Source organism: Euprymna scolopes, chromosome 24, assembly GCF_053919585.1.
Source record: "Euprymna scolopes isolate OS-2025 chromosome 24, ASM5391958v1, whole genome shotgun sequence".
NCBI classification, from domain to species: domain Eukaryota; kingdom Metazoa; phylum Mollusca; class Cephalopoda; order Sepiida; family Sepiolidae; genus Euprymna; species Euprymna scolopes.
In genome coordinates this window covers 2,682,746-2,703,032 of record NC_136505.1, presented here as the reverse complement: position 1 = coordinate 2,703,032, position 20,287 = coordinate 2,682,746, and the positions used below count along the sequence as shown (strand labels likewise).

General features: G+C 34.2%; 1 protein-coding gene across 1 annotated transcript in view; it reads left to right on the top strand.

Annotated features, from left to right (window-relative positions):
- Positions 1-20,287, top strand: part of LOC145246569 (gonadotropin-releasing hormone receptor-like) — a 114,093-nt gene that overhangs the window by 1,913 nt on the left and 91,893 nt on the right. The window lies entirely within an intron of this gene.

The following is a 20,287-nucleotide window of genomic DNA, read 5'->3' as shown; positions in this document are numbered from 1 at the left end:
GCTCGGCGGATGATGGCGATCAAGCTGGTTTTGATGTTCTGGGAGGGCATGTGGGCGATGTTCTCGTATATAACTAAACATAGTACTCCGGCGGGTTGAGGAGAAGGGGCAGCGAGAAAGAATACACAGTCGTAGTACTCCTTCTGAAGCCAAGTCTAGGTCTTTTTATGCTTGTAGGTCGGCGCCGTCCTGCTGCCATCAGGCATATAATTGTACTAGTCGATCACCACAATCTTCAGCGAATCCCAGGACACATTGGTGTAGACTTTCAAGCTGACTTCGAAGTTGTGAGGTGGTAAGACTTGGCTCTCACTTGAAAACACAGAAAAAATCATAACCGTGTCTGGAAAATTTGTTTGTATCACCCTGGTCTCAATCTGTTCATTACAAAAATCATTTTGAGGGTTCTGGATATGGCCTTGTTGTCATAACTTCGATAAGTAAAGACCATGAGTTTTAGACCGGTGAATCTCTGATCTCGCTCGTTGAACATTGTGTCACTTTCTGATATGATACAGACATTCTATCGAGCTTGAAATGTGTACACAACTGGCCAAGCAGTATACAGTTTTCGTCAAACAGAAATTGAATCACATCATATTTTCTAAGGTAAGAATTTTATCGTTTCAACCTCTCTCTATCTCTCTCTCTCTCTCTCTATATATATATATATATATATATATATCAGTCCTCGCCTCTTAGTAACATAAAAGTATTGAAATAAAAATGAAAGATTTTGACAAAAAGTGAACATTTGTCGTATGGACAGCGTTTATTCCTCGCAACAATGTTCGAAAGTAACTACGTGAATTATTTTTGCCGTTTATATGAAAGATAAATTCTAAAACATTAAATACAAAAGATTTCATCGTTTTTATGCCCCCAAAAGCCCTCGTAATCTTGAAATCCGTATTCTAGAAGCAAACGTGGACTTTTCACTTCATATATATATATATATATATATATATATATGTGTGTGTGTGTGTGTGTGTGTGTGTCTGTGTGTCTGTGTGTATAAATGTAACTCTTGGTTCGTTCGTAATTAATAGTCTAAATAACTAAATAAATGATTGCTTCGACATTTTGGTATAATATGTTTACTGTACCCATCCGTGTTTTTATATATCTCTTTTTAATTATAACATTATACTTAGTTAGTGATAGTCATAGATTTTCTATACAATTTTCCAAGAGTGAAGTCCCCAGTGGTTAAACGACATACAACCAGTTAATTGTTGTAAAGACAACTTTTGATAAAAGAAATAAAATAAAAATAACTTAAACACAGTTTCAGCACGTATAAAAGATACTTGCATTTTACAGCATTTGGTATCAGGTATTTTTTTTATTGTTTACGATTTCTCGAATGTTAATTATTTTACACAAATGATTGTGTTGTTCCAACTTACTTGCCCCCAAGAGCCGTCATTCATGATTTTACTTATTTTTACTTATTTTTAGACGTTTATTTTATTTAATTGTCAGCATGAACCAACTTTTTAAGATGCATCATATGCTAACACTTCAGCGAAGTTTACTGTATTTATTTTTTAGCAAACATTAATAACAAAAAGTTTTCCACTTTATTTATTTTTTGCATAAATAATGATGGAAGTATGTTTTCTGTTTTTCTTAATATCTGTTGAAAAAGAAATAATTTGTACAATATCTTGAAAAAAAACAACTTTTCTCTACTTTCACCTACTAATTTACAATGTTCATATAAAGCATTCATCTGTTCTTTTTATAATAAAAATTCCGTTTTCAAAAAGAAACGTTTACTGCCAGATGTCTTTTTTTAAAAAAAGTGCAAGTTTAATAAAAGTAAATAAACGAACAAGGAATGTGTTCCATTTTAACAAACTGAGCCACATCAACGCGTGGCTGGGTACAGCTAGTATATATATATATATATATATATATATATATATATATATATAAAGGAGATTAGAACAATAGTCTAAAGAGCTGAGTGTATTTTAATGTAACAGTGAAATTGCTAGTTTAATTAAAATACAGGAAATAGAAAGTGCTCGTCGTAATTTAGATATATAATAAGCTCGATAGTTAAATGTCCTAGAGCTAATTCAATATTAAGTAATGTGATTTACAATTTAAAATTTAAAAATCAAATTTTAATTAAATTAAAAATCCGTTTCATAAGAAGGAACAACAACAAAATCAATTATCTGTACGATCGTTTCGATTTTTAAATTTTAAATTGTAAATCACATTACTTAATATATATATATATATATATATATATATATATATGATGCCACATATTAGAGATCAAGTGAATTTTCCTGTCAGATATTTCATTGAAATAATACTTTCAGGACGATCCTTGCCAAAAAGGTAAAGCTCAATGCATAAAAATAGAGCAATAGATAAGTTAAATGCTTAAAATTAAATTCTGTAGATTTAAATATATACAAATATATTTAAATTAAAAAATTATATTTATTGCCTTAATCATATTAGACTGCTCAGGTTGTGTGATATACTTTTTCTATGTCTCTATAGCACCATCTTAAGAACTTTTAAATAACATTTTCAATATACGTGCTGAAAAGCAAAATGTTTGTTTATTCATAGCTGAACTTTTTGCTAATTGCATTTCATTTCCTCTTATATAAGGTCAATGATTTATTCGACACACTCATAATAGGATACATCACCTTATACGAAATGGAACACTGGAAAATATAGTAGAAGACAGATGGACCTTTGTCTGAGTAAAACCCGTTAATTTGCTAATGACAAGTTTAACGGGGATTTGAATGAAAGTTAGTATTATTAGTCAGCTAGCAAAACTAGACACTACATAGATATATAAAACGCCGGACCACATTTCTATGCATTTTAGCCTGGGGAATAAACCAGAAGATTCTGTGTAGCTTATAATTAATACTTAGCAATAGTTTTCATTTACTTTTGTGATTAGGTTTAAAGTAAGCTTCCAAGAATATCCATGCTTTAGTAGTGATACTTTTTTCTCCACAACAAATTTTTGGGGGAGAATAAAAAGTCAGGATGGAACTAAGCGACAAATTTGGATATTTTAGATTAAAGTATGCCATTCGAAAGTAGTAGATATGTTTCAATTTGTACTTGTGGTTCTCAAGGCTATGATCACTACAAAAGCATACCGTGAACAATAGGGACTGGGATTTATTTTCTAAAATACGATAAAGTAACATGAAAAAACAATATTTCATGAACACCTGATTTTACAATGTGGTTTATGAAAGCAATTTAGACGTACAGTAGCTTTCGTTATCATAATTTGTGCAAACCCGTATTTACGCATTTCTATATTATATTTATATGTGAAGTATTTGCAAACAAAAATACATACATGAAAAAACTGCAAAATCTTAATGAAACCTTCGTTCGTTTGTGATTTTGTTCGTCACGTCAATTTAATACCTTAATCTTCTACATTGCTAAAACTTTCTTATACACTTACATATTTGTTTACTAGCAAACAAGTCTGGTACGGGGTACCAGTTTAGTCGCCGGTGACCCGACCATGAGGCAGGTAGTACTGGGTTACATGGTACCAGTAGCATATGAAATGACCTGACTATATATATATATATATATATATATATATATATATATATATTAATAAAATCTCTCGTCGATTTCGACGTATGAAGTTCCGCTACAAGAACTAAGTTGCTCGAAAATCCACACAGATGATTTGTTTATGTAGAACCATCCACAATTTTTTGTATTACTGCATACTTCCGTCGGTGGAGATGACTGTCTCAGGGTAGAATATACAGTAGACCGCCGGTTTTTACAACAGGGGTTCCTTCTCCTAAATGCATGTCTTAACGAAGACTGGGGGTGCATCTTTCCCAGTGAATTAATGCACCTTCAGATACTAACCTGGAAATTTTTACTACTCAGCCCGGTACATACAGCGCCTAACCTTCCCAAGTGATCTCCAATCGGATACTAGCCAGGTTCAACTTTGCTTAATTTCGATATCCTGGCGAGAACCGGTGTGTCAATGGGATTGCGCCGCATATATATATATATATATATATATATATATATATATATAGAGAGAGAGAGAGAGAGAGAGAGAGAGAGAGAAAGAGAGATGGATCGAGAGAGAGGGAGAGAGAAGAATACAGGTCTAAAACTGTAAATTATATTTTACATAAATCTATTGTTCGACAGGAAACTCAAATAAAGTATATTGAAATTTCCTTAATCTTCGGAGTTTCAACGAAAAGCGTTCTTAGCAAATATTATAATTAGCTATGAGTTTGCTAGAACTGGCATTAATTGGAACAGCACTACATGGAAGTTAGTCATAAATGCAAAAGGAAATGGGCAAAGAGATCATAAAATGGGAAGCAAATAAAAGGATAAATTAAAAAAATTAAAAGAACATGGAGATGAAATGATGATAGGAGACAATGTCCCCTCTCAAAATTAGGGAATTATATTGGCGACAGATTGACTCAAACAAAAATCCAAAATGCTTGTAATAAACTTGTTAATGAAAAATACCTTCGCAAGTTGTTTAAGCGTTGTCTTAAGGAGGGTTGCTTCCCAATACCCTGGAAGATCTCTTCATGTGTTCATATGTTTCATATTTAAAGATTCAGGTGACCAGTCATCTACCTCTCAATACAGACCAATAGGTCTCTTGTGCCTCATGAGTAAGTTGATGGGATCGGTGTTAAATAGAGAAGTAGTCAACCACCTCAGTAAAAATAACGTTCTCAGTGACATGCAATATGGTTTCCATTCTGCTAGATCTACAGCAGCTGTGCTAATCGTTATATCTAATAGGATTAGAGAATCTCTCGACGGAGGCTACCTTTCTACGGTAATTGCCAGCATATAAAAGGCCTTTGATAGGGTGTGGTATAAAGGTCTACTCCACAAAATCTCCAGCTACGGTATAGCTGGAAATGTCTTTTCAATTATTAAATCATTTTTTTCTAATAGGTTCATAGGAGTAGTAGTTAATGGGCAGAAATCATAAGCTCGCAGTATTAATGCTGGTGTCCCTCAGGGGTCCATTTTGGGCTCAACCCTCTTCCTGGTCTACATAAATGATCTCCCAAACCACATCCTTAAATCATTCGTAAACATTTATGTCGCCGACACTATCGTCAATTGCAACACTTCAAAGGCCATAAACGACCATGTTTCCTCTGATACTCTCTCCTCTGATCTTGATCACGTGGCGCAATAAAGAAAGAGGTGACTGGTTTATCTTAATGCTTTTAAAACCAAGCTTTTAACTTTACATCATTAACGCTCTGATCCCCGCCTCGCATCAATTAAAATTAATGATTCTCGCCTGGGGAAGGCGCCATGTTTTGAGTAGCGTCTATGTCTGACCTTTAATCCTGATTTGAGATGGAACACGTACATCAAATCCGTTGCCAAGGTTGCCGGAAAAATTATGGGATCGTTTTACCGCTCCAGTAGATATTTCACTGCTGATGTGATTTTATAATGGTCAAGTACGCCCAAGAAGCAGCTTATTCTATTTGAGTTCAAAATCGACTTCAGAGGCTAGTGGGGATGATCTTTTCGTTTCCCTACAACCGCATTTCCACAGAAGAGACGTTGTGAGTCTGTCTATGCTTTATCTTTATTTTCATGGCTAGTGCTCGTCTGAGCTCCAATCTGTGGCCCCTCCTGACCTAATATTTACGAAAAGCACACGTCTCGCTGAGATCACTATAATATTTTTCTTCGCTCTTTATCTGTGCCTAAATCTAAACGTAGATTTAATAAACCAAACTCATGTAACTGTATTCCGTTTTCCTGGTTTCCAACTGACTACAGTATCGTTGCATTCAAGTCGAAAGTTGAGAAATTCTTGACGAGCCGTTCCTTTAACTAATCCAATTTACCAAATGTGCACTACTAGCAATTACTACGACAGGTGCCCTTTGATCACTGTACATACATAAACCGTTTTCCTCGAGTGGCCTATTGGCTTTGATTAGTGGTAAGTCCTTTGTAAAAAAGTAGTCGAGGAACAAAATTATTTCAATTCGTTAAAGTTTTTTTCCAATTATGAACAATTCAGTCGGCATAACATCTCTCATTTATGGTAAGTAATTACGCAAAAATAAGATTTTAGAAAAACAATTGAAATAATTTACAACGGAAGCGGAAGCAAAAATTGAAAATAAAAATTAAAGTATTCAAATCAACAAGTTCGTGGACACCGTTAACAAAGTCCGTCCAATACGCGTATATCTATATCCACACGAACACATTTACCCACTCATACATATGCATACATGTATGCGTGAGCCCCTGCATATGTCTCTCTATGTATGTGCATATGTGTGTACGTATGTGTATGTTCCTACAAAGTATGTGGATGTTTTTGAGTGTGTATGTACATACATGTGTGTATATATATATATGTGTATGTGTGTATATGTGTGTGTATGTATCTTCTCCTACTTATCCTCCATCTTACTTGTGTGTGTGCGTGTACCTATGTTTGAATGATTAAGTGCATGTATGCATGCGTGTTTTGGTTAAAAACAAAAAATTAACCAATATTTGCCTGATGTGTTAGTGGTGGATGTGTGTGAGTACGTGTGTGAGTATGTAGGTGGATATGTATATATGTATGCTCCTACATATATTTCTATGTGTGTGCGTGTGTATATGTGTATGTGCCTGCGTGCGTATGCGTGTGCATGTGTACATGTACATATATGCATATGTATGCATCTGTGATTGTGTGTGAGTGTGTGCTATACATGGGGAAAGAAAGTCTTTAAAAAAACCCAAAAAACCATAAAAACCTTCACCAAATGGACCAAAAGCGCCCTCTTTGAATCTAACTTTGACTGGACACTTTGAACACTTACGGTTGGAGACAGGATGTCTGAGACCACATCACTCTGAAAAACACATTTAGTATCAGCAGATGTAAAAATAACTTTTCAAACTCCCATTTTAAAGAAAAACTTTTTACGAAAACATCTGAAGAGAACACACCTAAGCTCGAAACGCGTTATAAAAATATTTTAAAATAAAAATATGATTAAAAAACTTTAAAAAAAAAAAAACACAATTGTTGATGGCTACACTCTTTTAAATATAAATTTTTTCTCTCGTTGGAACTACACAACCTTACTTTAACTATATATATATATATATATATATATATATATATATATATATATATATATATATATATATATATATAACACTATTATTATTTAGATGCATGGTTATTCGCCGAGACAACGTTGTCGTTGTATATCCAATGTATGTATTATTTTCGGAGTTACATTCTCCCATAGAACATTTAAATTTATACACTACGTTAGTTTGTTCCAACGTTTTCATAGCCGGCGAGGAGTTGTTTCTAACCACAAGGTTTTGTGTTCTAAAGTTCTTGTAGTAGATAATAGATTTCATTTTAGAATTACTGTTAAAAGGCTTCAAGTATCTACGTATGATATTTTTAATTGCGTTTTCTTTGATTCTGAAGTTCGGTGTCATTTAATTTTGTTAAAATATATTAATGGAGTTTGCATTGCAGTTTTTGCTAATATTATTATTAGGGTTTTCAAGAGATTGTAATATTCGTTTTATTTGTTCATCGATAATGTAATTAGGAAAATGATTATTGATGAGTAATTGATTTTTTATTTTATTTTATATCATTTTGGCGCTATTTATAAACGACACACACACACACACACACACACACACATATATATATATATATATATATATATATTCTTAATTTTTGCATTTCGAGCGAACAAACATTTCAATTACAAGCACAACTAAAGTACTAGTCGAAGATATGTTAAAACCTCATAATAAGAAAGCAATAGTTTCTATCGAAACTCCTTGTTAAAAAGATTGATTTTTTGAAGCTGACCAATATTTCATTGAATATTAAGAGTAGTCGTCATGAATAAGGGATTATTTTCTATTAAATCAAACCACGTCCGTTTAATATATACAAATATCAGACTTTACTGACTCAAAATACATTTATTCAAAATACTGAAAGCAACAACACCATTGAGAGTTCCTCGAATGATGTATTAATCATTAATAATTAAAATTACCATTACAAGTCTCTGAGGACACGGAATTTATTGATGTACTTTTGAGAAATTACTGTATATATAATCTTTAATACTTGCGTTTACTTATATTCAATCGATTCTTTGGTGGTTATTAATATTTGAATAGTGACAGGTACTTGGAGTAAATGGATTGAACAATTATAAGGTTTCAGACTAGACCCGAGTATAAAGGGTGGGTTTGAAGGTCATAAATCGTTTAATGAATTATCTATTTGGAGGAAGTCGATGTTTTACTCTTATCATCTATGCTTATACTACGGCTTTCGCTTTATTTCCTTTTAGTATATACCAATCATTATTTAAGAAGCTCAATGTAACTACATAGGAATGTAGTGAGTGAATGACAAAAGTCTATATTCCAAAGTTCATGATGCTGACAATCATACAATTTATTCTTTTAATTCGGCTGACTTTTACAGTTCTTGACAGTATCTGTTTCGTAGCACAAAATCAATCACTTAATTATTATATCAATCGAAGTATATTCACGATCATGAATTTCGGAATATAGACTTTTGTAATTTATTCATTATATATGAATACATGCATTCCCTTTCTCTGTATCTGCCTTTGTCTCTCTATTCTCTCTCTCCCTCTCTCTCTCTCTCTCCATTTATATATATTAGGTTGACAAGAGAGTTCTTGCGAAATTTATAATTTTTATTTCACGTTTTCGTTATTTATATATATATATATATATATATATATAATCACATATATATATATATATATATATATATTAAGAGAGAGAAAGAGAGAGAAGGAAAGTAAGAAATGCATTATTTATTCTATAAAACCTGATAAAGGATGATTTCTGGAATTTTATCTCCGTCGTAATGAGAAGTCGTAGAAAAAAATTGAGTGACGCAAATTGAAATCAAACTTGTGTTGATTCGGTATTAATTACCTCAACAGGTTTAGTAAAATCAAGGAAAATTGAAAGCAAATCATGAATAAAAGATGAGGTCATTTACATACACTAAACCCAAAAACTGATTGGACACAAATAATAATTTAAGAAAATCTATTGTTTATTAGTCAAACTTTACATTGAATCAATATTGTTTGGTGTGTGTCACGTTGAAACCCCAAAACAATATTTTCATTGAGAAACAGGCGAATGAAATAATCACATCATTGGAACATCTATTATCGCCATTGTTTTTTAAGTAACGTTTTCATTTTTTATACGTTTTTCCATGTGCAGTCCTCATCAGTGAAATTATACAAAGACAGATTTTTACAGAATAAGAGACTTTCACTTCGAGCTTTAATTTCCGTTTGTTTAAGAACTTAACAGTTAGAAAAAGACTAGTATTCACTTAATTAATCAGTTAAGTAATTTATCATGTGTTAATAAAGAGGCCACATCTAACAGAAATCGAAATTCGTTTACTTACATCATTACATCATTATTAGTGATATGTCAAACCGAACTCTAACACTAACCTTTCGCTGTTCTAGGCAACTTGAATTAAAATTTTGGTTTCCTCGATAGTCGATAGTCGTGACACTAAAAATGTAAGCTGGCGTTTTTTTATTCCTGTTTTATTTGTTGAATCTCAGCTGACATTTAATGATATTCCTGCCTGTCATCTTCCGTGGGAAATCTTTTTTCTCTTAAACTTCGTGTCACTTCCAGTTGAACTTAGTTGACCCCCGTCAAGATCACTTGTAGTTTATGTACTCGATAAACGACATAGAGCCATACATTGGAAATGGAAACGGCACTAACTCTATGAGGGTTTAACCGGCTTCCTCCAAATGAGCAAGTTCCATGAGAGTATGAAATTAATAAGCAGACCCCATTCGCATGTATTTCTTTCTTCTTTTTTCTTCTTCTTTGTTCTTCTTGTTCCTCTTCTATTCTATCTCATTTCTTCTATTTTTCTTCGTTTATGTTTTTTTCACTTTCTTTCTTTTCTCATTTCTCTTCCTCTTATTCCTTTTCTTCTTCTTCTCCTCCACGTTTTTCTTTTCTTTTCTTCCTTCTCTTTCTTTTTTCTCATTCTTCTACTTCTCTTTCATCTTCTACTTTTTTTCTGTCTTCCTCAACTTTTCTCTTTACCTTATTCCCACGCGTATTCTAAATCTGTTGCTACTTCGTAATCCATTTGGAAAAAGTCTTTTCTGTGAATATTTCATAAATAGATTTGGTTTATTCCAACTGATCAGCATTCGCCCGTTATTTGTATTCATTCTGAAACCAACTACACTAAAAGAGTACCACTAACCTTAAACCTACTACTAACCCTAAGTCCATGTGGAAACTGGCGCCCTTCCCCAATACACAAACATATATTGAAAAACTACACACAATTTATTGGCTTCCGTGTTTCATTTTTATTCTTTCTACTACCAATAACAATAGATAAACACAAAAATAAAACAATTCAAAACATTGCTTAATTCAAAAGATATTATGAACAAAGATAATAAATTATTCGTAATCTTTTGTCTCATTGCTGAGTGTCAAGACTGAGAAACCTCAAATATTGAACTTTTTTTTATTGATATTCTGTGCAAACACCGACGAAATTCCATGTTAAATCGTTTATCAAATGATATTGCTTCTTAAATAAATAGCGTCTCATTCAACAGATAACTTTCGATTGAACACAAAACACTTTTTAATTCACGCTTATTTTATATTCAAAAATATCATGGCTAATCACACATTCGTCCTGTATATCCCCGATATTGCTGGCCAGTACCATTTTGATGAATCACTTATATAATGCCAAACAATGCTAACCGATGTTGTCCAGGATAGTGAAAACACAGCAGAAATATCAAAAGAGAGTGGACAAAATAACTTGGCTGTACATCTTGTAGCCTCGTTTTTTTCGTTGCAATTATTTAGTCCTTTAGTCATTATATTCTGTCGCCCCTTACGCTAGGGATCGGATGAGATAGGTGGATATATGTACTAGCAAAATACCCGGCGTTGCTCGGAATCGGATGAGATAGGTGGATATATGTACTAGTAGAATTCCCGGCGCTGCCCGGGATTAGATGAGAAAGGTTGATATATGTACTAGCAGAATACGCGGCGCCGCTCGGGATTGGATGAAATAGGTGGATGTATATACTAGCAAAATACCAGGCGTTGCCCAGGATTCGATGAGATAGGTGGATATATGTATTCGTAATGTTGTCGTTTGGCCTTCACCTGGCAAATTTCATTTTTGTTCATTTTCACAACTTTGCCCCTATTTACACCGGCTAAAACCCAAATATGAAGTTTTGCATGGGTTTGAATACCTTATATATTAAATTTCATATCTGTAGGCAAAAACCTGACAGAGAATCTTGGGAGGCAAAACTTTTTAAACAAATATATGTTATATGTACGCATACATAATATATACACACACACACACACACACATATATATATATATATATATATATATATATATATATATATATATAGAAAGAGGTTTGTCTTTACTATAAACTTTTTACGCAAATATTACGCGAGTATAAATCATTTAAAATATGTGCATGAATATGATTACACGCAATAATTAACTTAAGATGATCATTCTATAAGAAAAGCAAAAAACTAATAGGAATTAATTAAAATGAAGTGTTAAAAGAATATGCAAATTAGGTAAAACTTTTTCGGATGAATGCAGTTACACGACTCTTATTAAACAAGGTTGTATTTTCCTTTTAAATAAATAGAAAAAAGGGGGGTTAATATGAATATCATTACACAAATAAAACGCAAATTTATGGGAGTATAGACATACGGACTTTATTTATAGATTCTAAAATGCTATTTAATTCGCCTTACATGACCTTCGTTTCGTACTCAGCGATAACCACTTCATTGATATCTAGAAAATGAACATGGTATTAAATATTACTCTTGTTTCTGTAAAGTTGAATACACATAAACCATTTTACCAAATGTAATACTGCAGCATTACACACACACACACATATCTATTGTATTGATTGGCTAAATATGCACAACTTATCAAAATAAATAATGTATTATTATGTCTTCGGTTTTATCTTAGATCTATCAACATCCATAACATCTATCATCATATGCATGCGTCAACATCTATTTACAGGTTTCTTCTAAAATGCAAATTGCTTTACCTCACTTACTTCATTAGAAATGTCGATGAAATAAAAATGACGTTATATATGTACTCCATGTTTTTGCCCATTTCTAAAATGATTGTTTTTGTAGTTTTTAATTCTGAAATTTCTGTGTTTCTTTCGATGTATAAGTCGTTGAATTTTAAATAGAAAGGGGGAAACAATTGCTGGGATCCGGTTGGAATCTATCAATATCACAACTATTGTTGGAATCTATCAATATCACAACTATTGTTGGAATCTATCAATGTCACAACTATTGTTGGAATCTATCAATATCACAACTATTGTTGGAATCTATCAATATCACAACAATTGTTGGAATCTATCAATATCACAACAATTGTTGGAATCTATCAATATCACAACAATTGTTGGAATCTATCAATATCACAACTATTGTTGGAATCTATCAATATCACAACTATTGTTGGAATCTATCAATATCACAACTATTGTTGGAATCTATCAATGTCACAACTATTGTTAGCGATTCCTTTTTACTTTTAAGTATTAGGGGGAGAATAAAGTTCTTGCCTTTTTTTTGTTTTTTTTTTGCAAGGAAACAATTTATTTTCACATGTTTTTCTGGATGAATGCGATACCATTACAGTACTCTTAAAAGATGGGTAAAATACATTAGAAACCTCGAAGTCAACACTAGAATTCAACATTAACCAATAGAAAAGGCCCAATTTTCCTCCATGATAATACCCGACAGCACGTTGCTAAACCAACTATGTAGGAGTTGAAATTATTGAGTAATAAAACTCTACCTTAACTGCAATACACTCCCGACCTACCACATTTTCAGGCATATCAACAACTTTCTACAGTGGAAATTCTTCCAACACACAAACGACATCAAAAACAATCTTAGCGACCTAAGAAATTGTTTGGGCCGAGATATGTCTACCTGATTTTAAAGGTTAACAAGCCGAACTTGCGGAGTCTCTCTCCAAAATGAAAACTTTCTTTTGTCAATAACTAATATTTGTGCAATTTTTCAAAAAAAAATCCAAGGCATGGCTATTTAGAAAAAGTGGGGCAATTTTACTACTACAATTGCTTCCAGGTGGCCACCCAGAGTTATCCGAGAAATCTGTTCTGGTAAAAATTTACTTTGATCATAACTAATGTTTGTATAATTTTTTAATCCAAGGCCGTGTTATTCAGAAAAGTGCGAACAAACAAACAGACGAACAGGAATTAATTTCTAAGTCCAATCGCTCCGTTGTCGGAGGATTAAAACCGCAAAACTTTCTTGTTAACCTAATTGTATTTTAGCTCCTGACATGAAGTGTCTTAATGTAGATTGACACAACGATGTGAAGTATACATGGCACTACAAAAACGTAGAACACCTCAGAATTATTTGAAAGAGAGAGACAGTTTAAGCTACCCATAACAACACTTGTTAATGAGTACAAATTGTCGGCTTGTGTGAATGTATGTATTATGTATGTATGTCTGTCAAAAAAAATTCGACTGACACAATGTATCCTGACGAGATCGGTATCGTTTGGAAGTTCGACGTCTCAGGCGGCAAATGCCGAAAAACTGGCCCAAAACATTAATTTCTTCACTCTCAACTGGCCAGGTTACTACAAGGATGGGTATGTTTTTGCATCGTCATTTTCGCCAGTCATCGTATCGGTTGAATAGACTAAGCTTAATTTCAACGTTCGAAACTTCCAGTAGAGCGATGGAGATATCGACTAAGACGTCACTATTTTACACACCCGGGCAACGGGCACCCCGCAACTGTTGTTTTATTCCTCTCCCAGGGTTCCTTACTATACAACCGAAACACCCGGGTAACAATGATCACGCCGGCTAGTCATAAATAAATGACAGTCATGAGTCTCAGTTTCACTAATGCTCAAAAGATTAAAGATGATCAACCGGAAGTAAAAACTGTAATGAAATGAAAGGCAGAAATAGCGACCTAGAGCACGCAGATACATTTAGAGTTGGATAGAATTTGGTATGCAGAATTTCAGACCGTTTTTCATGAGTAATCTAAGACAAAGATAAACTCAGTTATCAGTCAGAAGGATATAGAAGAAGATATCTACACCTAGTGCAGTGCTATCAACAACTCAGTGTGTTTGCTGGTAAGAGTGCGTGACGAACCAGAGGATCGGATAGAAAGAGATCTGGGCTTGAAAGCAAGAACTTCGTTTCCAAATAAAATTAACCTATGATGCAATGCATTACTCGGTGAAAGAAGGCAGTGATGATCAATGCAGATGTGGGAAATTATCAACTCCCCCCAAAATTATGTCTAAATGCTATTTAGCACCAAATCAAAACATCTTTAGGCATAACCAAGTCTTGAACGTCATAAAAAGCCATTAGATTAGAAAGTATGAGCGATAGAGTAATCCACTGATTGAGTGCTAGGAGAATGGATGGAATATAGAATATTTGTAACAGAGCGCATAGGAGCGTGTATGAAAATATCAGCAGCAGCTCAATGATTGTATTAGCAGCAGGAGCCGCGTTTGACTGCGTATGCGCGTCTGAGGAAAAAGAAAAAAAAAGATACCATTTGGTCGATGCCGATGTAGACAAACATGTAAAGGGAAGACTGGAATGGGCCAGCTGTGGCCAGCATGCGGACGGAAGAAGGATAAACTTACCAAGTAAGATGGGTATGTAGCAGAGAGAGCATTTTTAGTGGTGTCGAGAAGGGAGAGTATCGGTAATAATTGTTTTTGTTAAAGAAATGCCGACCCGAATTTTTATTTCTTTCTTTTCAGTTTTATTTTTGTGAATTACTAAACTAAAGTGTAAAGGCCGAGTTACATATCATTCGGCTGTGGATGATAATTAACAAACTGTGACATCGTTTTGTTGTACAAACACTAAAAAGAAAACAACTTTAAAACCAAACGAACAGGAAACAGTCGAGAAAGCATCATCGTGAATCTGTTAAAAAGAAACGATGAGTGTTAGAGAGAAAATTAGTTTACACTATAATACCAATATGACCCCCGGTTGGCAATTGCCCGTCACTTCAGAAATGCTGTAGAGGAGCCGAAACTGCGAAGTGGTCTCTCCTGATGATCGTGGTATTGGATCTGATTGCGGAACAGTCAGCTGCTGAGTACCGTGAACAATACGTACAAATAACTACTGGTGACTTAATATCTTGTCCGAGATGATTTCCATTTTAAACGTGTTTATTTTTTTCTTTTAAAACTACCTTCTTCCAACCATTTTTTGTTTTATTCATGATATCCTTCTCTATCATAATCACCCTTTTCTTCGCGTCTTACTACACGAGGCATATTCCTTTGACAAAAATATAATACTGAATTTTTACACATATACCGTCTATGAATGATATTGAGCACATTAGATTTTAGAGTATATATCTTATATATAATATATATAGCTATATATATATATATATATATGTTAATTTTTATTTTTATTTCGGACTATTAGTCTCATCTTTATTAGTTGTTGTTTGTTTTGTTTTTATTGGTTCACAACGTTTCGGCCAACTTCCTCTGGCCTTCGTCAGGTGGTAACCGCGACGGATAGGAACTTCGAATCTCCTAACTGCATTCTCAGCCATCACTGCCATCCGTAGTTGTTGTCGTCTCACCACATTTTTGACCAATTACCTCTGGCACGCTTTGGGTGGGATTGAAACCGCTATCTTCAGACAATGTTTATCTGGAATCGTAGAGATTCAACGTCTCTATCAAATGCGCCACGGGCCCCGAAGGGCGATCAAGGTTGGATTCTTTGATCTTATGAATTCACATTTATTCATTATCTGATCTTCCTTCGGGGCCCGTGGCGCAGTTGATAGAGACGTTGAATCTCTACGGTTCCAGATAAACATTGTCTGAAGATAGCGGTTTCAATCCCACCCAAAGCGTGCCAGAGGTAATTGGTCAAAAATGTGGTGAGACGACAACAACTACGGATGGCAGTGATGGCTGAGAATGCAGTTAGGAGATTCGAAGTTCCTATCCGTCGCGGTTACCACCTGACGAAGGCCAGAGGAAGTTGGCCGAAACGTTGTGAACCAATAAAAACAAAACAAACAACAACTAATAAAGATGAGACTAATAGTCCGAAATAAAAATAAAAATTAACATAAAAATGCTCATCTCAAAATAAAAAATTCCAATTAAGGAATAATATATATATATATATATATATATATATATATATATATATTACTAGCTTTAATAATGTATTGTTACACACACATCTATATGTGGAATGGAGAATTTTGGGATTAAGCATAGATCACCTTCGAAATTAAATAGTATACTCTGACACATACCTGCCTTCGGTTATATTTTACACCCGGCAACATCTATAACATTTATTTACAGCTTAGTTCTAAATGCAATTTGATTTACTCTGTATTGCTCTTCGATTTATTAGGATTATTCAGATTACTGTATTCACAATGTTTCGGTCGCTTTAACCTCTGAAATTCACCAGATGTATCTGGTCGAACTTGGGAATATTTCCGTAGAACTCGGGAACTTGCAAGAAATTTCGAACGGAATCCGTTATTTAGTCCACGCGATAACATGGTGTGGTTCTGTCAGCCATGACTGGGTAGTAATTAAAAGTAATTCACAATTGTATGTAGAGTATTCCCCGCACCTTGAAGCTTCAACCTCCAGACTTTTACTGTGCTTTTTCCACGATAGACGATACTATTATGAAATTTTAGAGCTCCAACCCTATTTTGTTTCTTAATGCTATATAAATTGCCCTAGATAACTCTTGTTTGAAAAAAGATAATTTCATTAAACACTTCGAGAATAACAAGGGCATTAAGTATGTACTCTCTAGTTCTGGCCATTTCTAACACGATGGTGTTTGAGTTTCATATTCGAATTAAGACTGCCAAGTTATTGTTTTATTCGATGTATCAGTCGCTTCATCTAAAATGTCATATGTTGTTCAATATTAAGAGAGATGCATTGGCGCCATTTTAATGAATATGAATGAAGTTCTCGACGAGCGAAACTACGCTGTCTCATGACTTACTTTGTTGTTAAGTAATAGCATCATTTTAACAGTGCGCCATCGTCTTTTTAAACAAGAAAATAAAAGAACTTCTGGACAAATGCCATTGATAAAGTCTGTATTATTTATAAATGCTGAGCCTTGCAGAATATTGAAATAGCCAATAGAAACTGATTTACATACACGATATAAAAGATAATAACATTTGTCTCTTGTTACTGGGAAACATATGCGTCTCTATTTATTTATTTATTTATTTAATAGCGAGGGAGCGCCCTGCTTTGCCCGGTCGTAAAATACGTTTAAATATGATATTTTAATTTGTCCAGATTTCGTATATATTATTATAGAGTCGTGATGCCAAAAGTAAAAAAAAAATTAGTTGGGTGTCATCAGTTAGAATCGAAACCGAAGCAAAACTGCTGCATTCAAAGCTTGGGACGTGACCAGTGTACCAACGTGACACGCATATGAATTGATTAAAAATTTTAAATTAGAAATAAACTCAGATGAATGTATAAATTATATTACGATTTTTTAAATTAATTTTGATCCAATTTTGACACCCTCAAAACTATTTTAACTAAAGATTCATAAACGAACGGTCCATAAAAGAATCCAATTATTTGAGGCCCGTAGCGCCGCTTTGTGACTTTATATTTCGGAGGAGATAGAGTTTGAAAACATGGAGACAGCCAGACAGTCAGACAGATGGGCAGACATACAGATATATATCCTTTTATATATTAGATTTGCGAAATGTTACCCTCATCTTCATAGTTGGTTGTTTCATCACGGTTTGGTGAACATCCTCTTGCCATCTTAAGATAATTAACCGCCATGGAATGGGAATGCTGACTCTCGTAATTGTATCGCCAGTAATTACTGCCTTCCATTGTTATCTCACCAGGTTTTTGGCCAACTAAACGTCTGGCCTCCTTTTACCTGAAATAGGCCAGAGCATGAGTTCGCCGACACTTATGAAGATGAGGATGACAGCCCGCAAATAAATAAATTAATGTACAAACTATTATTTCAAAGGATTGCAATAATAAAATAATATATATGCGTCGCTTTCATTCAAAAACTGAATATTGCGTGTACAAGTATAAATTGCCATGGATAGATTACCGAAAAGCATATAAATACGCTCAGGTGAAATTATGTTAATTATCACATTGGTAAAACGATTGAAAGTCCACTGTAGACTGTGTGATTTGAAAGTCCACTGTAGACTGTGTGATTAGAAAGGTAAAAAGTTTGACATCGAAAGTTGTTGGTAATTAGCTCACAAAGAGTTTGAGAGGCGTTATGATAATATCGCAAGAAATATCCATTTAGGTATATGTAAGAAAAGAGGGCTGGAATTCAGTTACAAATGGCAGGGTATGGAACAGAAGATTTTGTGAAGATTGATAATGTGAAATCATTGTGGGATATGTGATCCGAATGTAAGGATTTGACGGAATCAAAGAGATCAGCTTTAATTTTGTTTTAGAAAAAAAAAACGGAACAAAAGGTAATAATAATGGATACCAACTGATGAGAATGTGGAACAAAAGAAAAGGGAAAAGTAAAAAGATATAAAAACCTGAAAAGAGAAAAAAAAGATTATGGAATTAATAGAAAGGAGATGTGGTGCTGAGAACCCTGGTGGACTGTGAAAAAAGGATTTACAAGCGGACTAGGAAACTCGGGATCCATTTCAATGTTAGAATGTTTCAGAAGGAAATGATCGGCCTACCAGCATAAAATTGACAAAAACATGAACAAGACACACACAATGAGACAACAGACATAACAACAAGAACAAAAACAACAATAATAATAATAATAATAATAATAATAATAATAATAATAATAATAATAATAATAATAATTCTGATTTCGTTTATCAACGTCTCTCTGGAAAGGGATGGGAGCTTCAAAGATCAAGGGGTTTTCTAAGGATGTTGGTGGTACCTACAATAGCAGAGGTCTGAAGGCCACCTAAAGCATCGGGGATTCGTAGTTTTTGTTAATTGTCCTTCCAGACGACTTGATACTACTCCTAGCGTACCTACTACGATCAGGATTATTTGTGTTTTAACCCCGTGTATACGCCTTATCTCCAAGACAATGGAGTATAATTGCTCCACTTCTCATTCTCATTCTCACTGACATTCTTGTTCCAGGGTACTGAAAAGTCTTAAATCGACCAGTTTCTTTGAGACCTTGTCAATGACAACCAAACCGGACGATTATGTTCCAATTGCTTGGTCGTCATGACACTTTTGTCCCACCATACCTCTACCTTGCCATCCTCACTTCATCAGGCACCTTCTCAAATCATTTTCCAGCACACTACACCCCAATCCTCTTACACATCTTGTCTTTTGCGGTACTTTCCCTGGACCAGTCCACTACACCTTGCTGCAAGGTGCGCAATTGACTCTGAGGTCTTAATACAAATCCGGCATTCTGCAGCAACTTTCTCGCCTAGAACCACTTTTTTGAACAATCGTATTCCTATTGCGTGCTCTTGTGCTGCACAAGCAAAAGCTTCAGTACTCTAAGCCAGATACCCAGCTCTAAGCCATTGCCATGATCTTTCATCAGCCACTTCTGCTATATCCTGGAAGAACCTTCCATGCATTTTCTTCTTCGCCAGTTCCTCTGCCCTTTCTCTATCCATACGTTTCACATAATCAGCCTTGGTCTCACATACCTCCACTTCATTGGCCACAACCTTAAGCATTCACTCCTTACTTCTAACCACATGCTCATTCAACATCTCCTCGGTTCTAACACAATCTTTTACACTTTTCAATCCTCTCCCACCATCTTTCCTCTTTTGATGCAGCCTAGATAGGCTACTTCGGATGTGAAATATACAAAGCATTAGCATACAACTCCTTGTCAAATCATTCTAAAATTCCCGCACTGTATCTCAAAACACTGACTGCCCATGCATTCACTGCTTTTATTAGGTTTCCTCCATACAATTCCTACTTCGCAATTAGTTTCACTCTTCTAAAATACTCCTTCCTGACTTTC